The following is a 23,557-nucleotide window of genomic DNA, read 5'->3' as shown; positions in this document are numbered from 1 at the left end:
GGAAGACAGAGAGAGGGGAGGCAGGGACAAGAATGACAGACAGTGACAGCAAGAAATGAGACAGAGGGGGAGGCAGGAAGGAGAGTGACAGAGGATTGAGAGAAAGATGCAGAGAGAGAGAGAGAGCGAGATCTGCCTCTATGTCTACCTCTAACAACGACATAAAACAGCATGCTGAGGGGAGAGATCGTGATCATCTGAAGTCGCTGGTAACAGAGAGAGGATACAGGATGCTCAAGCTTTACACAGCAAACCATGAAATATCACAGCTACAGGCATTTACACTCACTCACCTGCCGGCTGTATTGCTGTACGTTTAAGAAGTGTCTCTCTCTGCTCTGTCTCCTGTCTGTTGTCAGTGTGAGGAGCGTGAGGGAGTTCTGCCGATGCTTTGTGCTGCACGCTGTCACCAGTCTAAATAATCTCCATGACTCACACAAGAGCAGATCATTGGCTCTCCAAAACAGTGGCGTAAACACTCATAATGGCAATCGGTAGCCGCGCTCTCTTTCTCTCCCTCTCTCTCTCTTTCGCAACCACCCCTCTCTCTTTCTCTCCCTCTCTTTCGTAACCCCCCCTCCCTCCCTCCCTCCCTCCTTCACACAGCACAACTCCTCACCAAGGTGTCACTAACTGTTTCTGCGCACCCTGCTTCTCTTTGGCTCTCTCTTCCTCTCCCATCTCCGCTCTCCAGATTGTACGTCTTAAAGAAAGGGAGGTGTTGGGAAAAGCTAATTATAGTTAAGGGTCGCAGCAGCGGGACAGGCTTCGTGAATAATACATGAGCTCAATATTAAGAGGTGAATGACTACCTGGAGAAAACATAGGCACTAGGGGATGACAGGAACCCAATTACATTCACTTAGCTAGGAACATCCTGTTGTAATTATGTACATGATGGAGGATGGAAGAGGCTGAGGTAAAAGAGTCACTGTGGCTTTTGAGTCTGTAAAATGAGAAATTCAAATTAAGATCGCAGAGCCATAGAAGAACATCTCTTAGCCTTACAGAGAAGAAAAACGTCAGATAGCTTACATTAGAGCAATGAGTGTAAATACGAGTCTTTACATTGGTTCATATAAAGTGCATCGCCTACAGGCAGATTGCCTGGCAACCCAAACTCCTTGCTCCGGCCAAACGCTACGCCAATGGAAATCCATTCTCGACCATCTGATTGGTCCCAGGAACCGATGGGTTGGGCCAGAGCCAGAACACACGTGGGTAAAGCGGTGGTTAGAAAACTTGTCATTGGCTTTGATAATGTGATTGGTTAGAGATGATCCAATCACTGATGACTTTGTTTTGTACAACACCCATCATTTTGACGTCACCACAAATGACTTCAATGATGGCAGTCTCAGACTGAAGTATGTAGCAAACGATAGAGCTGCGGAAGAATTCAGTTTGTCATCAGGCAAATAAGATACTCAAGAAAGGATCAAATATTGTAAATGTAATTTAAAAAATAAATGTATCTCTATTAAATATATTGATTGGTCATTTGTCTGGTGTCAATAAGTCAGCAGTGTTGTTTTATTGCATTATGGATCTGTTGTAGGCTATTGGAGTATCTATCCATAGGACCACTTTAAGCCGTACACTCCACAGAGTTGGGCTTTACGGAAGAGTGGCCAGAAAAAAAAACATTGCTTTTTGGCGAACACGTCTGGTGTTCGCCAAAAGGCATGTGGGAGACTCCCCAAACATATGGAAGAAGGTACTCTGGTCAGATGAGACTAAAATTGAGCTTTTTGGCCATCAAGGAAAACACTGTCTGGCGCAAGCCCAACACCTCTCATCACCTCAGGATTACCATCCCCACAGTGAAGCATGGTGGAGGCAGCATCATGTTGTGGGGATGTTTTCATCGGCAGGGACTGGGAAACTGGTCAGAATTGAAGGAATGATGGATGGCGCTAAATACAGGGAAATTCTGAGGCAAACCTGTTTCAGTCTTCCAGAGATTTGAGATTGGGACGGAGGTTCACCTTCCTGCAGGACAATGACACTAAGCATACTGCTAAAGCAACACTTGAGTGGTTTAAGGGGAAACATTTAAATGTCTTGGAATGGCCTAGTCAAAGCCCAGACCACAATCCAATTGAGAATCTGTGGTATGACTTAAAGATTGCTGTACACCAGCGGAACCCATCCAACTTGAAGGAGCTAGAGCAGTTTTGCCTTGAAGAATGGGGGGGGGGAAACAGTGGCTAGATGTGCCAAGCTTATAGAGACATACCCCAAGAGACTAGCAGCTGTAATTGCTGCATAAGGTGGCTCTACAAAGTATTGACTCTTGGGGGTTGAATAGTTATGCACACTCAAGTTTCATTTTTTTTGTCTTATTTCTGTTTGTTTCACAAAAAAACATGTTTTGCATCTTCAAAGTGGGTTGGGGTGATCGGATGGGGGGTTGGGTTGGGGGGATGGGAGGTTGTGGTTGGGGGGATGGAATGGGATGGGAGGTTGGGGTGGGGGATGGGAGTTGGGTTTTGGGGATGGAATGGGATGGGAGGTTAGGGTTGGGGGGATGGGAGTTGGGGTTTGGGGATGGAATGGGATGGGAGGTTGGGGTTGGGGGATGGGAGTTGGGTTGGGGGGATGGAATGGGATGGGAGTGTTGGGGTTGGGGGGATGGGAGGTTGGGTTTGGGGGGATGGGATGGGATGGGCGGTTGGGGTTGTTTTGTGTTTTGTTTTGTTTTCCTGTTCATACTGAATTTATTATTATTTAAACTTTAAAATATGATCAACATTATCAATACTTTGTAATTATGCACCTTTTGTAATGTTTATTTTTTTTATTATCTTCTTGTGGTCTTCTTCTTCTGAGTGGCAGCCCACAGGTACAATGTATGAAATAAGGAAAAAAAATGGAATACAATATGAAATTATATTAATTAAAATATTGTACCTTTAACCCCCCCATCCCCATTAAAAAATTCAAATTCCATTAAAAATTGTAGGGTACAATAGAGCTGCGGAAGAATTCAGTTTGTCATCAGGCAAATAAGATATTCAAGAAAAGGAAAAACATTGTAAATGTAATTTAAAAAATAAATGTGTCTCTATGAAATATATTGATTGGTCATTTGTCTGGTCTCAATAAGTCAGCAGTCTTGTTTATAGCATTATGGATCTATTGTAGGATATAATTACCCTCTGTGATGCATACAAGACTTTGGTAAAGACCTGACATCAATAAAAGAAAAAGCCTTGAAAGAAGCAACATAAAACAGTTCCTCCAATATCCAATTCACTTTTACGCCTCTGTCTCAGAGGAGAAAATAATTGGGTAGAAATAATTGTTTCCCTGACAGCTACTGCTGGAGTGCTCTAGGGTAGCATAGCCTTGCCTTGAATTAACTAGCCATGCAAATCTCATGCATGGCGTGTCAATGCTATAGTAATTATTTCCCTGAGGTGTAAACGTCAGTGGCAAGAGAAGTGTATGCATTTCATGTCATTAATGTATTTAATAATTATCGTGACTACCTATCAGGCCTGGGTTCAAGTACTATTTCAAATATCTCAATTACTTTCACATACATTCCAAAGTAAGTATTCAGATAACTTTTATTGGAAAAATCAAGTAGTTGAATAATACAATGTATTTGAAAATACACTTGGAAAGTATTTGAAAATACTCACATACATACGCCATACATTTAACCCAGGTATTTGAAAATAATATTTAAAATACGTTTTTGAAAATAATTTAAAATATAATTTGGAAGACTGTTTTATACTTTTCTTTTACAAATAACCATGCAAACATTCCAATAAAAGTACTTGTTTTGGGGCTGTGTACTTGAAAATACTAAAATACACAGAAAAAGTATTTAAAATAACAAATACTCAAATACAGATGTATTTAAATGCAGGTCTGCTACCTATATGAAAACGTGGAGCGAGCTTGCTATTAGATCAGGTAGCCTTTTTTTATATGTTCCATGTCAACTAGAGCTGGGACAATAAACCAAAAATGATTGACACCGACCAAACCGACGACTTATCGTGGACATTTTGTTGATATAATTAATTACGATAAATCACCTACAGCATAGGGCCTTACTTGAGAAATGAGAAGTTTGTTTGCTGATTGGGGTTGGGGGGATGGGATGGGAGTTCGGGGTTGATGAATAAAACAAATATGGATTCAATATGAAATTATATGAATTTAAATATTGTACCTGTAACCCCGCATGACAGAAATGTAGGAATTCAAATAGCATTCAAATAGATTTTTTTGCAAAAAAATATATGCCTACTATGCTTATCATGTAATTAGATTACACTCAATAGGGACAATCAAGTGCATGACAGCAATTTAGACATGAATGTATGAAGCAGCTGTTTGGCTTGCAGTCATTTCCAGGTCAGATGAGTATGGGGTTTGGGCACCTGCGTTGTCTGAAATCCCTGGTAATAAATTAGTGATGACAATTCGCAGCTCCGGTAGCAGGTGCAACATTCCTCCTGTTTTGAATGGACTTTCCCAAGGCACCTTGTACTACTGTTGACTGTTGTGATAATGCGTTGTGATAATTGAACTCTTTGAGTTCAAACTTGTAATTGTGTACAAGTTATTGGGAAAATAATTTACCTGAAGTCGTTAGAGGCACTATTTTTCACAAAGAAGTGCAATAGTAGATATTATCTGTATTGCGTGGCACTATAGCTCAGGGGGTGTGTCCAAAACATATTTTGGGGTATTTTCACGAGGGGTATAATAACACAATACTTGGCAGTGGAGTAAAGAAATGCTGTGATATGAAGAGACACATCTATTTTAAAAACTTGAGTGAGAGAGCAACAATTACGGTTCCTACCTTCTGGTCTGCATCTGTCACGTCAAGCTCTGTGCCCTTGGCCTGATGATCAAAGCCTCCACTGTAGTGTCATAAACAGCTGGCGTGAAAGGGGGAGGGGGGTTGATGCCTTCATAAATAAGCTATTTCAACTATCCTCCCCATACACATGCACACACACACCCATGCACACACACACAAACTAACACACACACACACAACACCACACACCACACACACACACCACACACACACACACCACACACACACACACACAACAACACACACACACACACACACACACACACACACCACACACACACACACACACACACAACACCCACACACACCAACACCAACCCGTAACAAACACATGAAGAGTTTAGTCTTTTTCTTGTTCCACTGTCATTGACGTTATTTAATGGAGGATTCTGTCTTCTCGTCTTTGATTCCTTTGGCACTTTCATGCTGCTTACAAGCACCACATTACCCCTCATTATCATCTCCACCATGCTCACTCCACTGCAGACAACTACTGGTTCCTCAAAGATCCCTCTGAGGAGCCATGAGCATTAATTGCAATCTCCCACCTCGTCTCAATGGTACACAGTTCCATATATAATCCATAGCCTCTCTCCATTGCTGGTGCTATTGTTGTGTTGAATATTATCATCCCTCACTGTGGACCGTTTACTTTAGCTGCTTGCAAATGGCAGTGTATTCCCTACATAGTGCACTATACTTTTGACCAGAGCTCCAGGGGGCGCTCCGGCAATGGTGACCCTGGCTGTGACACCCACTCCCTGCTGTGTCTCAGGGAGTTGGGATATGGTGACCCTGGCTTGGACCCCACTCCCTGCGGTTCTGTCTCAGGGGGAGTTGGGATATGGTGACCCTGGCTGTGACCCCACTCCCTGCGGGTGTCTCAGGGGGAGTTGGGATATGGTGACCCTGGCTGTGACACCACTCCCTGCGGGTGTCTCAGGGGGAGTTGGGATATGCAAGAAACACATTTCCATTCCATTATTATTATTATCTTTCACTATACTACTGCCAAGTCCTTTCATGTATCTGCCAATATCCTCCCCCCTGAAGGCTGTATGACATAATGCCTCAATAACACAGTGTCTTTTGTAGTATAAACGCTACGGGCGTAACAATACACCTATTTGTACCAAACCGTTCAGTACAGGGAACTCGGTTTGGTCCGCACTGCGAACACGAATGAATACATAAAAAAAAATTCAGGCTATTCTGTTAAAACAACTAGAGCCTATGTGCACATTGTAATCCAAATTCAAATCTTAATTGCGSCATTTCAAACTATCCATTTGTGAGGCACAGCCGGGAATTAGTTCTGTACGATGGCGAGTGGTGGGGCCAATAAACCAGGAGGATCCTCCATCATCGTTTAAATCTCCAGTTTGGGAAAATGTTAGCTTCCAAGTAGAGTACAACGGCGATGGACAGAGAGCTGTGTATAAAACGTTAACATATGTCGCCACTGCTCATCGCGAATAGTCTATGTAGCTGCCAACACCTCAAACATTTTGATACATTTATACCAAAATCACCCCAATATTCCTACCACCGGAGCCAGACAGAAATGCAAAGAAACGGAGCCAGACAGAAATGCAAAGAAACAACAACACAACTTCACTTCCCCTCTGCATTCAAGCAGCTCTTCACAGCTGATTCTGACCAGGCTAAAGAAATTCCAAGCGCGATTAGTGTTTATAGCCGTGGATATGCGCCTATTCTCGGTGGTTGTGAATAGAGGGTTTTAGCACCTTGTGAAAATGGTTGAGCCACGTTACGAACTTCCCTCTCGCACCAATTTCAGCAAACAGGTTGTACCTGCTCAATATAAGCAAGCCAAAGCCAAAGTTTTCAATGAATTGGCCAATGTACCCTGTGGTGCGCTTACTGCAGATGATGGCCCTCCAGGGATACAGAGAGCTACTTAACAGTGACCCATCACATTACCCCGGAGTGGGAGATGAAAAGTACTGTGCTATAGACACACCGCCTTTATGAGAGTCACACAACTGTGAATAGTTTTCTCTTTGTTTACATATTGACTTTACACACATATTGCACTTTATTTTAGTGTTGTTTTTTTAATGAGTAATCGTGTGTTTTCACAATCAGGAATACCAACACTTTGTATTTTCTTAAATAAACCAAAATGAACTCCAGTAACTGTTGGCATTTCATTTTACTGCTGTACCGAAAGCGAACCGAACTGTGACCCCAAAACCGCAATACATAATTTAACCGTGGGCTTGGTGAATTGTTACACCCCTAATAAAAGCATCAAAATCAAGATTCAGATTACAGTTCATACAACCTGGATGTTAGAAGACAGCGAAGGTACTTTTCTCTTCAGGGATGGAAGTGCATTTTGGTCCTGCAGACCCCTCTGGACATAACTGATAGATATGCAACATATGCATTTAAAAGGGAAATTATTTTATCAGGTTTGAAGTTATAGTTACTGTATAGCCTACAAGTTGCATAAATAATACACAGAAAATGTATAGTACTACAGGTTAATTGGTAAGTCAATCCAAAGTGCATAAATGTATGCACATAATGGGAATTATTATGACATTTTGAAACTACTCATCTAAGATACTATATTTAGCCCCATGTGACGGTAGGGGTGAGTGGGGTAAGTTGAGCCTTTTTTAAATTCCGCATCACTCCGTCAAGGGAAATATAGTATCCTCTCTAACAAAGATATCTTCATGTATTTCAGGATGTTGTGTTTCCCTATAAATCATCAGAATTCATGTAAACATAACAGTTTTGAAAACATAGCTGTCCAAAAAAAGTGGTCTCCTGGCACAACTCACAACTTGTGAGGTAAGTTGAGCCGCAGGACAGGGTAAGTTAAGCCGCATACACATTTCTGTACTGAATTAAATATTACCACAAACTTTTTAAAACCAAGTCTATCTTTCTTTCCCAAACACAATTCAACACAATCACAATAGTTTTATTGTCTTTTAATCATTTTAAGTATATTTTAACACAAGCTTAACACCTAACAAACAATGTACTTTTTGTAACACCTTTAAAGAGTGACTGCCTTTAAAAAGCAACAAATCCCTTTGAAAATGTCCTATGTGGTATTGATTCGAGTCAGAAACAGTTATTCTAGTGTCAAAATGTACTACAAAGGGTAAATAGCATAACTTGGGTCATAAAGTCAGTCTGGTCTAAAACTGAGTTTGGAACATCCGTGTGTCACAACGGGTAAATGAAGGTTGGGTTTTTATTTGACAATGACCATTTGCCCACTAACATGAACAGCTGTGGTGATTGCTCTCTATCAAATAGCATAGAGAGTTAGACAGACGTGCCCAGCAGGTCCAACTTTATTTACTTGAGAAATACTGAACCAAACAACTTACAGTAGGTTAATATAACCAAAACATCCTCGGAAAAACGTCAAAATGTATTACAGATTTCATGAGTTATCTTAGATTCATTCTGGGGATTTTGAGGAAGTGAAATAGACTTCCACGTCTACAGCGTATCATGGGGTACAAACATCATTAACGAAATGTGGAATCAGTCAGGAAATACACATCCAAGGCTGAAATATTGTTTTTCGAATGAGCAACAGAAAAACACATGCCAATCAGAATGTTCAGTGGCTCTTTAACATAGGCCAGGCCCTGTTGCTACCTCATATCCCAGCGATAATGCCTTGCATTGTGCCTGGGAAGAAAACACTTCAATTTGCTCAACTTGCCATTGGCTCAACCATTGGTTCAACTTACCCCATGGCCATTGGCTCAACTTTCCCCAAGGCAAACATTTAGTCTATATTAGCCCACACAGTTACAAGGCACTATCATGCTAGGTTTAGGACCTCATATTGAAGCTTCTAGAGACCCCAACTGATGTATAGAACAATCTTAAAATTATCTCTAACACAATAAATTCATTTGACTTGGTGAAAATCAGTTTTTTGGACCTTACTTCACACTTTTTCCATGTGGTTTGTTCCTTCACAAACTCCATGAAAGGAAGATCTCTTCCTAAACATTTGGTCAAATAATTCATTTCGTGTATGGTTTCCCAGAAAAGTACTATTTTGGCTCAAATGAACCCCCTCTCCCCCAATGTAAGGTGAGAACTTAGCTATAACTGCTATAACTGCTTTATTTATTTTTTTATTTAACCTTTATTTAAGTGCTTCAAAAGAAACACAACTGTATGAGATTATAACAGCAGTTTAACTGTTCCAAGACTACTTCAGCACGTTGTCTCTCATTGATTACATGGTTACAGAAATGGACATTGTATTGCTAATGCAGCCAGCGAGTGCGGCAGGTAACCAACTAAATGATTGACACAGCGAGATGCAGAAATGAACAATGGAAATCGGCGGGCTGCCCAAGGCAACCCACACAAACGAGTGGCTGGAGATGCTATTAAATAAAGAGTGAATCACTTAAAATGAGTGAGTGCTTGACATTTTTTGACAAATGTATTTAGCGTCTCTCCTCACAGTACCCTCTGCCATCAACGATGCCATCTGTGACTCACAGCACATTACATTATAACGATAGTTAAAGAGCACAAGATTCAGAACATGAACTTTTCCTCATGACAATAGCAGTAAAATCAGATAAAAAAAGATAAAACTACACCTTACGGTACAGTAGGAACTGTGAAGAGACACACACACACACACACACACACACACACACACACACACAGACACACGCATACACACACACGATAACATATGCATTATACACACAAGTACACATGGATTTTGTGTTGTAGATACAGCATGTGGTAGTAGAATAGTGTTGTGAAATCTGTTGTGAAGTGTAATGTAATGTTTTTTATTTGTAACTGCCTTAAAGAGAAGCTGCTGCCTTGGCAGGAACTAATGGGGATCCATAATAAACCCCAGGAAGAGTAGCTGCTGCCTTGGCAGGAACTAATGGGGATCCATAATAAATACAAATACAAATCAGATCAATTCAGCAATGCCTCCCCAGTGTTCCACAAGATGCCTCTATGGTGATTTTTAACAGCAACTAATGAGAACATTTGGCCACCATGTGACTATCTCTGTGTCCTGATATTTTACATAGTATAGTTCGTTTTATTGAGAATCTTCTATTTTAGCTTCAAGTTGAACATCTCAGACTGCCAAGTGAAAGGTGAAATGATCGGTAGAGCAAAAAGAATCAACCTGTGCCTCTCAATTCCTTGTAGACTTTGTGCTAATTCCCCAACACCAGCAGTTTGACAACCACAAGCCCTCCTATTAAATGTTCAGTGTATTAAAAAACAGACATCTAATTATCATTCTCTCAATGGGAATGTCTTGGACTAGCATGCTGTTAATTTGTCTGTCAAACGATATCAACAAACCCCCTTTTGATGTCAAACTGCAGAATAAAGGAACTTTATGGGGTGATAAACACTTGACTGTTTATGGAATGTCTCTAACACTATAGCAGCTCCCAGATAATTGCTTCTATCTGTTTTACGGGAACAAAAGAAACGTCACTTGACTCACACCTTGTTACACCTTGTGACTCAGAACTTCATTTTGAGATATCTGAAAACATGAGGCCAACAAGTTTGAAAATAGGGTGTAAAAGCAGGAATAAGGGCTTGAATTGAAAGGGTAATTCAAAGGGCTACCCTTTGAAAGAAAATACCATTTGTGGCAGTAACTACACAGTGGAATAAAATTGCTACCTACATGAAAAGCCGATTTGATGAAAAAGTGTTTTTTTCAATTCAAAATCTTGTATCTAGGGACGCAGCTTTGGGAGCCATCACACATCTCCACTCAAAACTAAAATCTCAAATGTTGAGTAGACACTGCAAGCAGGGCAGACAAAAGCACTGGTGGCAAAACGAGGGAGGGCATACATACAGCCGGTCCTTTTTCGATTTCTACCTCTTTTATAAACATGAAATTCAAGCCCTGCATCAGCATGATGCTTAGTGAACCAGTTAAGCACTCGACGGCCATCAGAGCTGCATCTCTGATCCCACCGAGATGGGAGCTAGATCCATGCCTAGAGTGTTAAGAGTCTTGGGCTACGATCCCAATTGGCACCCTAACCCCTATATAAAGAGGGTCCTGGTCAAAAGTAGTGCACTAAATAGAGACTATGGTGCCATTTGGGACGCACCCTTGCTTTCCACTGCTAATCTTGGCATTGGTGCTTGACTTACTGTAGTAATCCTGCTTAACATGGCAGAGTCCACACAGACACAGTCCATTCAGTCATACAGAGTCTGTCAGCAGCTGGCTCTAAGGCCTCTTTACACAGGCTGTGTGTCCCAAATTGCAAAATTTCCCCTATATAGTGCACTGCTTTTGACCAGAAAGTAGTGCACTTTATGGGGAATATGGTGTCATTTGGGACGGCCGCAGCAGTGACTGGATGCACAGAAACAAGAGGTGCAGCCAGAAATCCACTTTCACCGTCACAGACAGTCTTCATTTGTCAATGATTACGCCTCACAGTCTCACATCCTTACTGTCACAGTAAGCTTGATGGCTTCCACACAGACACCGCAAGGCCGACTAGATATTCATTGGCCCTTCTGACCTTATCCTCCTCAGATAATCATAGTGGCAAGCCAACGGAAAGACATTATAAGGAAACTGCTCTTGACAATTATTTGTGGCATTTGTCTAACCTTTCACAGAAAGATGAGAAAGATACTGGAGATGCTGCCTGCCTAGTTCATCTAGATGGCCGCTCAAATGACTCACACACTGTCTATGGACCCTTTGACAGTCAACAATTAAGAATATGTAGAACAAAATGTCAGTCTTGATTTTTTGTTTAGAAACACACATTTAACATGCCGTTATGAAATTTGCTAAACTGAAAAGAGAAGAAACTGAAACCTTTAGATTTGAAGTATACATGTAATGTGAGTATACGTTCTGTTAATCAGAGGTTCTCAACCTGGGGGGTACTTGGCCTATCCACAGGGGGTACTTAGGAAGACTCAACATAGACCTGTTTGTAAAATGCAAATGAGGTGGTACCCTGGGAAGTGCAAAATGCAATCGGGAGTAGGGCTGCATAATTAATCGAATTCACATCGAAATTGCAATATTCACGTGCAATATACATATCACAAGAGATATCCATTTCGCATTATTTTGAAACGCCACGTCAATTTTTACAGTTTACTCTGTCTGCGTGTAACGTCAGTTTTTATAGTTTACTCTGTCTGCGTGTAACGTCAGTTTTTATAGTTTACTCTGTCTGCGTGTAACGTCAGTTTTTATAGTTTACTCTGTCTGCGTGTACGTCAGTTTTTATAGTTTACTCTGTCTGCGTGTACGTCAGTTTTTATAGTTTACTCTGTCTGCGTTTAACGTCAGTTTTTATAGTTTACTCTGTCTGCGTTTAACGTCAGTTTTTATAGTTTACTCTGTTTGTCGTCTCTCTCCCTCTTTCCTCTTGCGGCTGCTTCCCATACACACAAAGCTGTCACTCAAGCAGCGAAGTTCCTCCTCCACGCTGTTAGATTCACTATATACTGAGTGTATATGACATAGGCTTCCATGATATAGACTGACCAGGTGAATCCAGGTGAAAGCTATGATCCCTTATTGATGTCCCTTGTTAAATCCACTTCAATTAGTGTAGATGAAGGGGAGGAGACAGGTTAAAGAAGGATTTAAGACATGGATTGTGTATGTGTGCCATTCAGAGGGTGCCAGGCGCACCAGTTTAAATGTGTCAAGAACTGCAACGCTGCTGGGTTTTTCACACTAAACATTTTGCCGTGTGTATCAAGAATGGTCCACCACCCAAAGGACATCCAGCCAACTTGACACAACTGTGGGAAGCATTGGAGTCAACATGGGCCAGCATCCCTGTGGAACGTTTTAGACACCTTGTAGAGTCCATGCCCCGACGAAATGAGGCTGTTCTGAGGACAAAAGGGGGTATAGCTCACTATTACGAACGTGGTCTTAATGATTTGTAATCTCAGTGTACGTTTGCATGCTGTTCTGTTAGGTCAAATGCAATCAACAGACTGTTCCAAACAAAAACGATGCTGCCTTCCACTTTGCTTCTTAATATAAATAATTTTGTTTCTAGGATTTTTTTTGGGGGGGGGGGGTACAGTAAGCAAAAAAGTTTGAGAACCACTGTTCATTCTGGAGAGTGGAAAGAAACATGAATAGTTGACTGATTACGCAATTTCAGTCTAGTAAGGAATTAGGGCTCAGACACACCAATAGTGTTTGCTGGCCGAGAGTACTAAGCACCACTGAACGCAATTTGCGAACCGAGTGCTCACCGATTTTACATGTAGAATCACCTGAAAATGTCGGCAGTCAGACAGCGGGGGGGTCCCTAAAACACAGCGTGCTGAATGATCGGCAGACAAACGCTAGAATCAGTGCTATGTGTGTGAGCCTGTAAAATTCTAGTCAAGGAGCAACTAAGTATGAGTCCAGGTGAAGGGCGTGTATCAAGGACCTTAGAAAATCTTCCATTTAACGATGTTGTTATAAATTGTTATAAATTCTCGTGTTTATCATTGACTGACACTACACCTAACCGAACTGTTTATGTAGGAGATTAATAATAATAGGCTACGAGACAGTATTAGGACACAATTATAACAGAAAACATATTGTGTAATGTAATACTTGTGATACTGCTGTATTAAAGGTTTTAATGATCTGTTATTGATTTTTGGTATGTGAATTCAGATGAAGTCATTTAGTTAACCTTACTCAGTGTGTCTTAGTAAAAAATATAGTTTAATCACGATGCAACACCCGTCACAGTGACCCCCTGATGATGAGCCACACGCAGTCTCCAGCCAACAGAAACCAGAGCTGCTGCTGCACAGTAATGAGTAGCTGCTTGGCCACAGGCCCCTTAGATGAGCCATGGTGCTGTCACTCTCACCACCCCAGGACACAAGCTGTTCTACAGAATTAGGAAAACCACAGCAACTACTACTAGCTACTACTATTAACTACTATTTAGATATGACGACTACAGCAATGGATGTGTTTTGTTTTGTGTTACATGTGTGCCCTCTGCAGTTTATTCAACAATAATAGCCTATCTCAAAGTTTGACTCCTGTCAATCTAACATTGTTGAAGTAGGTTGCTTCGTTTTGGAATCTAACTGTATTTATCCACTAAAGTGAAGGTTATTATAGGCTAACCTACTGCCACTGTATTTACAGTAGATGTGGGCTATACCTCAGGATAACCTTAAAAGCACGGGTAAGAAGCTAAGTTTGTAGTATTTGTGTGTAGGCTAACATACTTTATGTGTAGACCAGTGAAATAACGTCTTACATTCTTGCTTGGGCTATTTATCTACAGTAAGGCTGCACATCCACAACATTGCCAATCTTAAAAACATTGCAAATATTACTGAATACGAAATATGTAAAATAGGTTACTCACGTCAAAACATAATGTCGTCGTTTCTGAAAACGCATCTAATGAAACCGTCGAGTGCTCGCTTTACGGTAGCCCTACAACTCTGCTACAGTCAGTCTTCAGCTCGTGAATTCTTTGCTGCCGTAGAAGCGCCGATCGACCTGTCCCGAGTGTCTAAGGGTTCTCTTCCCTCTAAGAAGAAGGAATTCTAGAAATATACAATATATGAAACCGTAATACAACAGTTGCATCACTACGTGTATGGAGGTGCTGCGTATTGTCTCGCTCTCCTCCCTTCGACTGCGAGGAGACTGAAGGCAGCGCATGGACCAGTGATGCTTAACGCGCCCAGATTGGAGAATATGGTAACTGTCTATCTCATCCTATGTTGCTAACAGTTTCCATAAACCACCTGTGTAAACTATAAAGCATTATGAATACGTTTACAGCGACTATTATATTGAACATATTACAAGGCTTGCTTACTTTAATTATCTTTTTCAAAAAACATTTTAATTAATAAATAATTGATAAATTATGTATTAAGTAATTAATACATTTAGGCCTATTCGTTTAAAAAAAAATATATATTGTGTGCCAACAATGAGTCATTTTGCATTCCAACATTGTAAACCTTGTTGCATGATGAGAGGCTTGGGGACTTTAATTATACAGGGAAACATACATTAAAGATTTAATTCCAGACATTTGTATTTGAATTTGTATTTATTAGGGATCCCTATTAGCAGCAGCTACTCTTCCTGGGGTCCAAACACATTAAGGCTCTTACATAACATATAAAACATTATTACACCACTACATATCTAAAATACAACATGTATAATACCACCATACAACAATATTACAATGTACGTGTGTGTATAGTGTGTGTGTTATCATGTGTGTGTGTATGCATGTTGTCTGTGCCTATGTTTATGTTGCTTCACAGTCCCTGCTGTTCCATAAGGTGTATTTTTACCAGTTTTTTAAATCTGACTCTATTGCTTGTATCAGTTACCTGATGTGGAATAGAGTTCCGTCTAGTCATGGCTCTATGTAGTACTGTGCGCCTCCCAAGGTTTGTTCTGGACCTGGGGATTGTGAAGTGACCTCTGGTGACATGTCTTGTGGGGTATGCATTGGTGTCCGAGCTATGTGCTAGTAGTTTAAACAGACAGCTCGGCATTCACAAGCTGTCTGTAAGAATTTGTTCTTAACTGACTTGCCTAGTTAAATAAAGGTCAAATATATATTTATTTATTTTTTATAAAAAATTCAGCTTGTCAAAACTTCTTACAAAAACTTTGAGCCAGGAGAGATTGACATGCATATCATTCATTTTAGCTCCCCGTGTACTTTTAAGGGCCAGCCGTGCTACCCTGTTCCGAGCCTATTGTAATTTTCCTAAGTCCCTCTTTGTGGCACCTGACCACACGACTGAACAATAGTCCAGGTGAGACAAAACTAGGGCCTGTAGGACCTGCCTTGTTGATAGTGGTGTTAAGAAGGCAGAGCAGCACTTTATTATGGATAGACTTCTCCTCAACTTAGCTACTGTTGTATCAATATGTTTTGACCATGACAGTTTACAATCCAGGGTTACTCCAAGCAGTTTAGGCACCTCAACTTGCTCAATTTCCAAATTATTCATTACAAGATTTACTTGAGGTTTAGGGTTTAGTGAATGATTTGTCCCAAATGCAATGCTTTTAGTTTGAGAAATATTTAGGTCTAAATTATTCCTTGCCACCCACTCTGAAACTAACTGCATCTCTTTGTTAAGGGTTGCAGTCATTTCAGTTGCTGTAGTAGCTGACATGGATAGTGTTGAGTCATCCGCATACATAGACACACTGGCTTTACTCAAAGCCAGTTGCATGTCATTAGTAAAGATTGAAAAAAGTAAGGGGCCTAGACAGCTGCCCTGGGGAATTCCTGATTCTGACCTGGATTATGTTGGAAAGGCTTCCATTAAAGCACACACTCTGTGTTCTGTTAGACAGGTAACTCTTTATCCACAATATAGCAGGGGGTCTAAAGCCATAACACATATGTTTTTCTAGCAGCAGACAACAGGTCAAGCCAGAGCTGGCCCTGGGTCTAAGGTAAGGTTGCTGTCTCCCTGGGCACATGTTATTCAACACCCGGTTGCATGCGCTTTCTTCTCACATTTATGCACACATCAAATATATATAATTTTTTTACCTTTATTTAACTATGCAAGTCAGTTAAAGAACAAATTCTTATTTTCAATGACGGCCTAGGAACAGTGGGTTAACTGGCTTGTTCAGGGGCGGAATGACAGATTTTACCTTGTCAGCTCAGGGATTAAATCTTGCAACCTTTCAGTTACTAGTCCAACGTTCTAACCACTAGGTTACCTGCCGCCACTATGATCGATATTGTCAAAAGCCACACCAAAATCTACCAAACAGCCCCACAAAATTTTGGTCATCAATTTCTCTCCGCCAATCATCAGTAATTTGTGTAAGTGCTGTGCTTGTTGAATGCCCTTCCCTATAAGCGTGCTGTAAAATTGCATTGTATCTGGTCAAACACAATTTTCCCCAAAAGTTTACTTAGGGTTGGTAACAGGCTGATTGGTTGGCTATTTGAGCCAGTAAAGGGGGGTTTACTATTCTTAGGTAATGGAATGACGTTTGCTTCCCTCCAGGCCTGAGGGCACACACTTTCTAGTGGGCTTAAATTCAAGACGTGGCAAAATCATCAGCTATTATCCTCAGTAATTTTCCATCCAAGTTGTCAGACCCTGGTGGCTTGTCATTGTTGATAGACATCAATCAATTTTCACCTCTTCCACACTCACTTTATGGAATTCAAAAGTACAATGCTTGCCTTTCATAATTTGGTCAGATATAATTGGATGTGTAGTGTCAGCATTTGTTACTGGCATGTAATGCCTAAATTTGCTAATCTTGCCAAAGAAAAAATAATTCAAGTAGTTATTAGTGGGTTTTGTGCTGAATGAGCCATCTGATTCAATGAATGTTGGAACCGAGTTTTTCTTTTTGGCCAAAATGTAATTTAAGGTGCTCCAAAGCTTTTAACTGACATTCTTTATAGAATTTATTTTTGTTTCATAATGTAGTTTCTTCTTCTTTTTACTTAGTTTAGTCACATGATTTCTCAATTTGCAGTACGTTTGCCAATCAGTTGCCATACCTTTTGCCTCATCCCTCTCAACCACATCCTTTTTCAATTCCTCATTAATCCGAAGGGGATTTAACAGTTTTTACAGTTATTTTCTTAATGGGTGCATGCTTATTAGTAATTGGAATAAGCAATTTCATAAATGTGTCAAGTGTAGCATCTGGTTGCTCCTTATTACACACCACAGACCAGTAAATATTATTTACATCATCAACATAAGAATTACTACAACACTTCTTGTATGACTTCTTATACACTATATGAGGCCCAGCCTTCGGAACTTTGGTTTTCCTAGATATGGCTATTATATTGTGATCACTACATCCTATGGATTTGGATACTGCTTTAAAGCACATTTCTGCAGCATTAGTAAAGATGTGATCAATACATGTTGATGATTTTGACTTCATTATTCAGCCCCCCCTAACCCCCACAATGAATTTAAGAACATTTCACTGCTTCTTCATCATACCCAAAACACTGTACCTTATAAAGTATACTATTTCTTGCACATTGTATGAGCCATGGGAGGATGAACTGCACCTCTATTCTCCTCAGATGAGTCAGATGTGAAACAGATTTGCCCCTGTGGGCTCAGTTTGTTCCTGTGTCAGCCACAGTGCTCTCAGTCTCAGGTCAGGTCTGTCCAAGAGCACAGAGGTCGGTGAGAAATCACCATGAGCCAGTCAGACAATTAGTGGTGTGACACATCCTGCCACATCAGACCGCCAACCACCCCCTGATGAATCACAGGGGCCTGACCAAAAATAGCCACTAAAGCCATCGCAACAGCCGGCATCATGGAATGCCTTATGCCTCCCAAATTCTCTTTATAGTGCACTAGTTTTGACCAGGGCCCTTATATAGGGAAATGGTGCTATTTAGCACACAAACCCTGTGTCATCCAGGTTACGGACCACTTTTACATCCTACATCCTGGTTTCCTGTCGACAAAACAAAATACGATAGACAAGGTGGGATCATTTTGTGTCTGTAAAATTAATTATGTGAGAAATATCGGTGGAAGCGCTTTTATGCGCAAATATTGATATAATATCCATCATATTGAAGTGAACTTAGAGTCATGCAATGACATGTTGTTTGGTCCTCCTACTACGACTCGGGAAACTATGCAGTTTATTAGGCTACAGATGAAATAAGTTATGATAAACTTCACAGGTGGTGAAAGTGCAAGGTGATGAGCTTGATGCTCCTTTCCAATAAATATTGAGGGTCTTATTATGGTGACTTAATGATCGATGCTTGGCTGCCATTTGACAAATAAAAATTATCTTGCTCTTTTGTCCATAATAGTCTCATGTAGGCAATACACCGCACTGCATCTGCAAGCTGTTGTCTAGAGCACAAGTGCCAGTACCAGAGTGGCCACATTTGCTAAATAATGCAATTTTTTGGGTGAGAAAACAATCAATAGTTTATTTTTTGGTACATGGGAATTGAACCGCAACAGGTATTTTTATGTGCACTACGTCATCACACACAGCCTTTTATCCGCAACAAGTCAATGTGATGGAAACACATCTCTGGTGGGAAAATGCACCAATTGTTTTTATGCCGATTGTAGAGTATTTGCATGAATATCTGTCGCCAAATGGTGTTACAGACCATTTTTTGTATTTTTGGACAAGTGACTTGAGCTTTTGGACAGTATACAAGTAAAAAATCAGTCCGAAAGACAAGTGGCTGAATAAGTTACAAGTGGCAAAAAAAAGTTAATGTGAAGCCCTGTAGATGATTCCGCCATTGGCAACAACAACTGGCTACTAGAACTTAACCGATGGACACCGACTGACATTTGGTATGTAAATCGTATGTATACTGAACAAAAATATAAACGCAACACGTTAAGTGTTGGTCCCATGTTTCATGAGCTGAAATAAAAGATCCCAGAAATGTTTCACACGGACAAAAATATAATTTCTCTAAAATGTTTTGCACAGATTTGTTTACATCTCTGTTAGTGAGCATTTCTCCTTTTCCAAGGTAATCCATCCACCTGACAGGTGTGGCATATCAAGATTGTGCTGGGGACAATAAAAGGCCACTCTAAAATGTGCAGTTATGTCAACACAACACAATGCCACGTGCAATTGGCATGATGACTGCTGGAATGTCCACCAGAGCTGTTGCTAGAGGATTGAATGTTAATTTCTCTACCATAAGCCGCCTCTAACGTCATTCCAGAGAATTTGGCAGGACGTCCAACTGGCCTCACAACCACAGACCACGTGTAACCACACCAGCCCAGTACCTCCACATTCGGCTTCTTCACCTGTGGGATCGTCCGAGACCAGCCACCCAGACAGCTGATGAAACTGAGGTGTATTTCTGACTGTAATAAAGCCCTTTTGTGGGGGAAAACGAATTCTGATTGGCTGGTCCTGGCTCCCCAGTGGGTGCCCCTGCCCAGTCATATGAAATCCAGAGATTAGGGCCTGATGAATTTATTTTAATTGACTGATTTCCTTATTTGAATTGTTACTCAGTAAAATCGTTGAAATTGTTGCATGTTGCGTTTATATTTTTGTTCAGTATATGTGACCGACCGGCTCAATTCGGTCCTATGTAGCAAAATTTTTAAATGGTGTTTTTTACATTGGATAAAAGTGGAGACTCAGAGCTAGAAAATGGTATATCATACACTACAGTTGAGGAACAATGGGAATATAATTATGCTTTGAAAGTTGATAAACTTGTAACCGCACTTTTGAGAAAATGGCCCTTGAATATTTTGGTACACCTACGGGAGAGCTCTTCTTTGTCTATACCAATTCAGCATCGTCCACACACTCTTAAGCTTTAGCCCCACCCAGCTCTTTAAGGATTCATATGTGAGGCCGTGTACTAAACAACCAACGATTTCAAGACTAAACGCTGGTTTATACTACGGGTGTGTTCGGAAATTCATTCTGGAGTGCCAGAGTGTGCTCAGAGTGCGCACTGGGTGTTTGTAAACTCATAGCATTGTCAGATTGTCCATTTGTAAATTATGAGCGTTTCGCTCTCGGAGCATTCATAGTGCACAATGAATGCTCTGGCCGAGGAGTAGGGTTGATCCGAGCGTTCTGACCAAACAACAGCAGTCAAGCACCCAAGCTAACTGGATAACGTTGGCTAGCTTGCTAGCTACTTCCAGACACAAATGAGGGAACAGCTCACTCTGACCATTTGACTCGCCCTAGCAGAGCTGGTTAGGCTGTTTTTATGTTATCCAGAGCGTTGCTGACTGCAACTGTGCTGCTGGCAACAAATTAATTACACTTTTTTTGCCAATGTTTACTGACACCAGCCATATTCAACGGGTGTTGAGTGTTCGTAAATTTGTCAGTTATTCTGCGCTCTGGCACACTCAGACGAGTGCTCTGAAATCGGAGTAGATGATCCATAGCAAATTTACCTGTCTATCGACAGTTGTCGCAGTGACATCATGAACATTCTATTGAAATGGTTACTTGCATAGTGGAGTCTTTTGTTTAGACATGTAGCTAGCTAGCTATCTGAACAATGAACCATAATCCCAACTCGTAATGTTACTACCCTGCATGATTCTGCAGGTATCTAACCAACCAGGTTCAATGTTAGCTAGCTAGCTAACAGTAGGCTTTAACTAGCAATGTAACTGGCTTTGAGATACGAATAATATTACTACACATACGTTAGCTAGCGAGCCAGCCAGCTAATGTCAGCTAGCTAGGTAACAGTACGCTTTAACTTGAAATGAAAACGACTTTCTGACAAAATTAAAAACATGTAATATCTAAAAATGTAACTAGCTAGACTATCTTACACGTATACATAGATGGACACTTCTCCCTCTCTGTCAGATGCCAGGGTTGCCTTAGTTTGAAGATGTAATCCGGAGACAGGTGTTTTATACAACACAGCCTTCTGTGTGTTCTCTTTTTGACTACGTCTGCATATTTGCAATCAAACACCAGAATTTTCTCTGTCTCCTTTGCTATCATACTCTAATTCCACCATGCATTCCGCTGATTTCAAAACTTGGTCCTCCAGAAAGTGGAGAGCAACACCTTTGCAGTTACACTACCTGATATCTTTTTTTTTAAAGCCGCGTTAAAAAGGATTACCTACACATATTGACCAGCTCATATTATAGACAGAAGTGTGCAACACGGCAGACCAATCCGAACTCATATCTCGGCATGTCCAGCCCTCCCATTATCTTAGCCAATCATGGCTAACGGGAAGGTTCCTGTCTTTTTCAGTGGCTAAACCAACTAGGCTCCTAATTTAAAAATGTTATTCGTATTTACAGATGGCATACAAGTTTGTTATTAAGGCACATGAAAGTTCCCGTTCCAGAAGGCATTTCTGCAAATAAATGCATTTGTTTTTTTTTAACGTTTATGTTCAAATGGCTGTCCTGTGAAGTAGTGACGCGCGACATACGCCAAGTTTCCTGAAATGAGTCACATATATGTCCTTAGAAGCTGCGTAAATATAAAGTCACTGCAACCTTAGATGGCTGCACCAGACCAGTTGGTGGCACTACAGACGTCAATGGCACCAGTGGCACCATAGGATACCAGAGCAATAACTGTTGATCAAGTGGACTTTGTCTCATGCAAATTAATGTTCAATTTAAATTATGCAGAAGAACAACTTGAAATATCATGATTAGTATATCTGTATAATCACATACTGTTGTCTGAAAGTAGTGACAAGTGGATCTTTGATTCTGTAAAATGAGAAACCGGAAAATAAAGGAAAGGGAAGTGGGGTACCTAGTCAGTTGTCCAAATACGTTATTAAGTCCTGCAACTTGCGCGTATTACAGCTGTGAGAGTATATTAAAGTATTTTGGAACGCTAATGTGAAGTGTACCAACAGAGATTTAAGGGCTTGTTAGTAAGCATTTTACGGGAAGGTCTACTCCTGTTGTATTAAATCAACATGGTAATGCTTTCACTGATTGTACATAAAGGAAGAAAGTTCCTATATGACAGAGTGCTTGCTTTTTAATCCAACTGATCTTGTTTCCTTTCTGTCATCCTGTGAACCCCATTCATTGCTGCTTGCAACTATATTTATTATTTACTTGTTTGTCAGTCAGTCTCTTTTCTGTGAATGCTTATTTTTCCTGGAAAACAATTTAAAACATCTCCCTTCAAGTATAAAACTGTTGGGGGAAAAGGACAAGATTTTTTTTTCAAAGGAATGATCCAGTGGGTGGCCATCATAGTGCGAGATTTAAATGGCACCCTATTGCCTTTATAGTGTACTACTTTTGACCAGGGCCCATACGTCTTTGGTCAAAAGTAGTACACTACATAGGGAAAAGGTAGCTGACTAAACTCAACTCCATGGTGAAGGAAGTTTCTGATGAACTCCACCAACAACGTTGAGCAGAGACCAGGCTTTGAGGAATTCAGCTCCGACTACATCGATTCTCCCAAGGTCATAGATACAAGGTAAACGTATCATTATTAGCATTTTTTAAAGTATTGACCTTGGGTGAATCGATGTAGTCGGAGCTGAATTCCAAAAAGCCTGGTCTCTGCTCAACTCCAATGGTGGAGTTCATCAGAAACTTCCTTCACAATGCAGTTGAGTTTAGACAGCTAGGGAAAAGGGTACCATTTGGACAATGAGTATTTTGAGACCTAGGCCTACGTCACTGGAGACAAACATGGGAAACAGTCTTTTGATTTAAATCAGTAGATCATGTTGGGAGTCTTCGTCGCAGTAAGATACAAAGAAGATGATGTTTCATCCAGTCATCGAAGGGTTCAATCCTAGGGCAGAGGGTTTTTTAATATGTTATGGTCTGAACACATTTTCTGTCTTTTTCTCATTTACTTCGTAACAGATTTGGATCTTAATTCCAGAACTGAATGTGTTTTTTTATTCTTATTTACAATGACGGCCTACCCCGGCCAAACCCGGACGACGCTGGGCCAATTGTACGCCACCCTATGGAACTCCAAATCACGTCTGGATGTGATACAGCCTGGATTCAAACCAGGGACTATAATGACACCTCTTGCACTGAGATATAGTGCCTTAGACCGCTGCGCCCCTCGGGAGCAGTAGGCCTATTACGACACATCACAACACTATGACATAAATATGACACCAGTCCATTGATTATTCGTGTCAA

At 40.7% G+C, this 23,557-nt stretch overlaps 1 protein-coding gene across 2 annotated transcripts in view; it reads right to left on the bottom strand.

Moving 5' to 3' along the window:
* mgat4c (mgat4 family member C) overlaps positions 1-14,600 on the bottom strand; it is a 178,000-nt gene extending 163,400 nt beyond the window's left edge. Inside the window, exon 1 of one of the 2 annotated variants that reach the window (XM_023986036.2) lies at positions 14,269-14,600. The gene's annotated coding sequence lies outside the window, so the exon portion shown is untranslated. Of the gene's footprint in view, positions 1-293; positions 493-14,268 lie in introns of those variants that run through there. The other variant, XM_023986037.2, reaches the window with a different exon arrangement.
* Between the last annotated feature and the right edge of the window lie 8,957 nt (positions 14,601-23,557).

The sequence above is a fragment of the Salvelinus sp. IW2-2015 genome, linkage group LG4q.1:29 (genome assembly GCF_002910315.2).
Source record: "Salvelinus sp. IW2-2015 linkage group LG4q.1:29, ASM291031v2, whole genome shotgun sequence".
Classification (NCBI taxonomy): domain Eukaryota; kingdom Metazoa; phylum Chordata; class Actinopteri; order Salmoniformes; family Salmonidae; genus Salvelinus; species Salvelinus sp. IW2-2015.
This window is presented reverse-complemented; position numbering and strand designations above follow the sequence as displayed.